Here is a 5,321-nt window from a genome sequence, read left to right as displayed (position 1 = left end):
TCTCTAACTGTTGAATCAGGTGCAAGTCAGGTTGCAATTTATAGTGTTTAATATGTTTCCTGTAAACGTGCAGGAAATGTTTGTTTGAAGTTCTGAAGGAAACAGTATTGATGTTCGCAGAGATGCGACAAACTACTTGATGAAAGAAATCATTTTCAAGAAAGAGTCCTATGGGAGAAAGAGAGCCTGTTTATTTACACAAAGATCAAAGTAACTTTCATATGAATTGAAGCTAAATATTTAGTACTTGAGCTACTAGCAAAGAACACTCTAAACTTCTGAAGGAAAGAATAAAAAGCAGGAGACAAATCCTGATATATAAATATATATAAGTTCTCTATTAGGAAGAAAAAAACAACACTCTTTTTGTTATTTGAGTTGCAGTAGTGTCTGGGGTCCAACTTGAGATCAGAGGCCCACTCTGTCACATTATGTACAAACACTTAGTAAAACAAAATCTCTTTTCTGACAATCATATCAACTAAATATACAAAGGTCAAAAAGAACTAATGTGAATTCCATTGTATGAATTGCACTTACAACTTCCAGAAAGGTACATTAAATGAAATTGTCATGAATTAAACCAAGTGTAATTTCACTGGAATTTACTTACTGTGTGTGTCAGGCAAATCAAATATGAACTAAAGAACCTATATATTAATTTCTTATGATTAAAATGATTAAACTTCCCTTAATTTTCCTGATTGTATTCCCATTTTTTCTTCCATCTAAACCAAATTTAACTACAACAGTCAAAATGAGTGCCGAGTTTCCTTATAAAATAACATAGTATCACAACAGAGGTAGTTCAGTCAGAGACTAATCAAGCACGAAAGAAGTGATGGGAAAAGTGAGGGATTTCTCCTTGCTGTTCATAATCAAGAGTAGATATCCATCCAGCAATGGAAACAATCTCCATGTGGGTTCCCAGCAACTTCAACATGACACAAAATATCTGCCTCCAGCTGGCAAGACTCTCAGTCTTTCTCCATAAGGATGATTTCTGAAGTCTGGGGAGAAACCATGCCAAAACTGATGGATATATCCAACTGCCAGTTTTTCTGCAGCTAGGGAGGGAGAGAGCTGGGAAATAGGCCAAAGGTATGTATTTCCTATAGTTCATCACCTTCTTCCCAGTCCCTGGCTGCAGATCCCTAGGCCTCTGGAAATCAGTTACATTAGTGACTTTGGACTGTGGTTAATCTGGAGCAAGGCTAAATTCACACTTTCTCAGTTCTTAGAAACATTGTCTTCCTATGTGTAATATAATTTATGCTCCTGAATACTCCTCATTTTTGTAATACTTTTCCCAATAGCTCAAGTGTACCCTTACCATCTGTCACATGTGGTCTGTTCTCTCTCTTGCACTTTATTGCTACCTATATAAAATAGCATATAAAGAGTATAAATAACAAGGTAGTTGGTTGCATGGAATAAATAAGGTGAAAAATTGAAGACACTTAGTAATAGACATGAAAAAAAAAACCTATATTCTTTCTGTACCTTCACAAGTTTAAAGCAATCTACAGCCACTGGAATGGTATTCATTACATTTTTTTTAAAAGATGAATGATTTTCTTAAAAACGTATTTAGTGAAGGTTTTTCTCTCTGTGTGAGAGCTTATTAGAAAAATAATTTAATAAGAACTGGACTATTAAAACAAAACTTACTTTAAATACTCAACATCAGGATACTAGTAAGAAAAACTGAAGAGACTGTGTATTAGTCTTACACATAATTTCAGGTATAGAGAAACAGCGAGCACAGAATTGACTCCCTTTCCTTCTTTGCAGTGCCTAATGGGATCGTGTGCTCCTCAGTTCTAGAAGCTATAGAATTGTAAAGTCCTTGCATTAATCCTATGGATGACCTAAGATGAGCTCATCTGTGTGTCAAGGCAGAGTTGGCCTCTGTGGCCAACTGTGGGGTGCTTGCTCACTTAACTCTGAAAAATCCAAAGCATTCAAGTTTCCACATTTTCCCGTAGTAGCTCAGTCTCATTTTATTGTCAGAAGGGCTTTCTTGAAATCAGTTGATTTTTTTTACCTTTACCATTTCATCTCACTTTGTCATGTAACATTTCACTTCCCGGCAGTTAGCTTAAAAGCCACAGATAATTGAGATGATAGGCACTTTTTCACAGGAAAAAAAAAAAAAAAAAAAAAATTGTGTGGTTTTGTTTGTTTGTTTTTAATAAGACTTCATTGCTGTCAAAATGCTTCATACTATTATGTATATTTCAATGCAATTTGAATGGTAGGATTTCTGAAGTCACAGGTGAAATACGTGGCAAGTCTAAAAAGGCATCTGTAGGCTGATAGAAATTAGAAAACTAATCAGTACATAAATGAAAATTCCCTTTTGAAGAATTTTTGTCATTGTTTTGAATTCAAATTATAACAAAAACAAAAAAACAAAAAACTGCTAGTACAATCAAATAAGCCAACTGTTACATGAGGATTTTATTTTCTTCTTCATCAGTAATCATAGAACCACAGAATATCCCGAGTTGAAAGGAGCACTTAAGGGTTACTGAGCCCAAATTCTGGCTCCACTCAAAAATCAGACCATACGTCCGAGAGTGTTGTCCAAACATTCATTGAACTTCAGCAACTTGGGTCTGTGACCACTTCCCTTGGAAGCCTGTTCCATGCCCCTCTCACTCTGGCAAAGGATTTTTTCTTTATCTCCAATCTGACCCTCCTCTGACACAGCTCCATGCTGTTTCCTCTGGTCCTCTCTCTGTCACCAAAGAGCTCAGCACTGTCCCTCTGCTCCCTGCAAGGAGCTGTAGGCCACTATGAGTCCTTCCCTCACCTTCTCTGTTCCAGGCTGAACAAACACAGCGATCTCAGCTGCTCCTCATACATTTTGCCCTCCAGACCCTTCGCCATCTTTGTAGCCCTCCTTTGGACACCCTCAGATAGTTTTTTGTCCTTTTTGCAATGTGGCACCCAAAATTGCATACATTGGTTGAGGTGAGGCTTCACCACTGCAGTGTAGAGTGGGACAATTCCTTCCCTCGACCATCTGGCAATACTATGTTTCATGCATCCCAGGATATGGTTGGCCTTCCTGGCTGCCTGGTAACACTACTGACTCATGTTCAACCTGCTCTCCCTCTGGGACCCTCAAATCTCCTTCAGCTGGGCTGCTCTCCAGCATCTCATCCCCCAGTCTTTTTGTACTGCCATCACTGCACCTTCCCAGATTGTTCTTGTTAAACATCACGTGTTGATGATTGCATAGATCTCTATTTTCTCTATGTTTGTCTAATACTTGTACAGGATAAGTACTAATAGTGTTTCTTTCCTGGATTTGGTCCTCCTCGGTATGTTCATTAATGACCCAAATGAACAAGAGAGCAGCATTATTACAAAAAACAGATTCCATTTACTGGAAGGGACTGAACAAATGTCAGAAGTGAAGGATGGAATTCAAGATGACATTAACAAACTACAGATGGAACACAGATAGAACGTATGAAAACATTCAGCAGGAAATGCAAGATGCTATACTTATGCTGGATTATTTAACTACATAAATACAGTATGACGAATAAATGGCTACAAAGAGTTCTATTTAAAAAAAAAAAAAAAAAAAAAAAGATGAGTCAACAGTATCATATTGATGTAAAAAAAGGAAAAAGCATAGCATACGTATAGCAGGATGTATAAGAAAAAGTATGACTGAAAGGAAATGTGAAGTAATCCTTGTGCTCTGTTCAATGCTTTATTCAATACTACAACTATAAATGGAAGAGTGTGTCTAATCCTAGGCACTACACTTCACTAAACTCATAGATCAACATAGACAGTCTAGAAAAAAAGTACAGAAAGAAAAGATCAGAGGTTTTTAAAAAAATGGGCTATGAGGAAAGACTGAAGGAAATGATAATTTGTATAATTTGTATAATTCAGAGAAAAAACACCAAGGGATGGCATTTGCTTTAAATAACAGTTAAACAAACAAAAGGGATGAAATAATTTCTTCAAATATTTTTTTCCTCCTCAATCTCATGATTTCAACCACTGAAGAAAATTGCACTGTGGGACAGAGAAATGAACCAAAAATACATTATATCTTATAAAAATAAAACTATCTCTACTTTTACAGAACATTTATTTTAGGAACTTATGGGCAGTTGAGACAGAATGACAGAGTTTATGTAGGTTAAGAACATTTTAAAGTTTACCTGTCCTATGTACAGTACATCTGCAACTTCCTTTCACTCTAGATATATTTTCAGAAAACAAAAATCTCCAAATTATTGAAAGTTTATTGAACTTTGAAATTACATTCAGCATTTCCATCAGTTTTCCACCATGAAAATCTCCATAAAGAATAAGTGTAACTAATGTTCTATTTATTTGAAAATAGTCTGAATTTCACCATCGTTGTGAGAATGTCTTGAGAAAAATGATTTTCACAATCATTTTACAATTAAAAAAATAAAGATGAAACAATGTTACATGAAATTAATACCTCATATATAAATATCATAACTTCAGTAAAAGGGATGTATTAGAGCACATGAAAAATTTAATGTTTTATGTCTGTAAAATCCCCATTTTAATTGTTTTGCAAAGCACAAAATCAGCAAGAATAGATCTTAAAAAAAAAAAAAATCTTGAGTGATTTTGCACTATATGCCACATATATATATCTATATTATCTTCTGAAATATACTCCGGATTACAATGTTAGTTTTCATGGACCTCAAGATAAGAAAGTTAATTGGTAACAAAACATCAAAATTCTGAACTGAAGAAGTACAAAACATCACTCTAAATGGGGCACTTAGTAAATACGACATAGTCAAAGTTAATTTCTGCTTCTCTTTGAGACACTGTGAGACCCAGAGGAAAAGAGACTCTTATTCCTTCAACTAAGAAGAACTAGCTGTCTGATGATACTAACTGGGCGAAAAGGAAAACTTGAAAACAGCAAGTAGTGAAGCAGAACTTGAGCACTGCTTCAGAGACAATGTAAAAAAATTGCAGTGTTCAACAATCTGCAAAGATTCTTCCTTCGAAAGCCGTCTTTCTTCCGAACCACCAGCATTCTAAGGGAAGTTAGTGAGTCCAAGTTATGTAGGTTCCCTACAGAGCCTGTAATTTGCTAAAGTGGAGAATGGTTCCCAACATCTTCAGATGGAGGACAATGCAGACATCACAGAACAGGTGAAAAGGAAAGAATAAAATCTAGAAGAATTCTCAAAGTTGTGTTCTGTTGTGGAAACAGCTGAGAAGCTATACTGAACTCCATGTGTTACACCCCACAAAAGCAGCAAAAGCCTTCCTGTCCTCCACTTGATTCC

At 35.8% G+C, this 5,321-nt stretch overlaps 1 long non-coding RNA gene across 1 annotated transcript in view; it reads left to right on the top strand.

The window, feature by feature from the left end:
* LOC128090912 (uncharacterized) overlaps positions 1–5,321 on the top strand; it is a 37,032-nt gene that overhangs the window by 4,552 nt on the left and 27,159 nt on the right. The window lies entirely within an intron of this gene.

Source organism: Tympanuchus pallidicinctus, unplaced genomic scaffold, assembly GCF_026119805.1.
Source record: "Tympanuchus pallidicinctus isolate F22 unplaced genomic scaffold, pur_lepc_1.0 scaffold5, whole genome shotgun sequence".
Lineage (NCBI taxonomy): Eukaryota > Metazoa > Chordata > Aves > Galliformes > Phasianidae > Tympanuchus > Tympanuchus pallidicinctus.
This window is presented reverse-complemented; position numbering and strand designations above follow the sequence as displayed.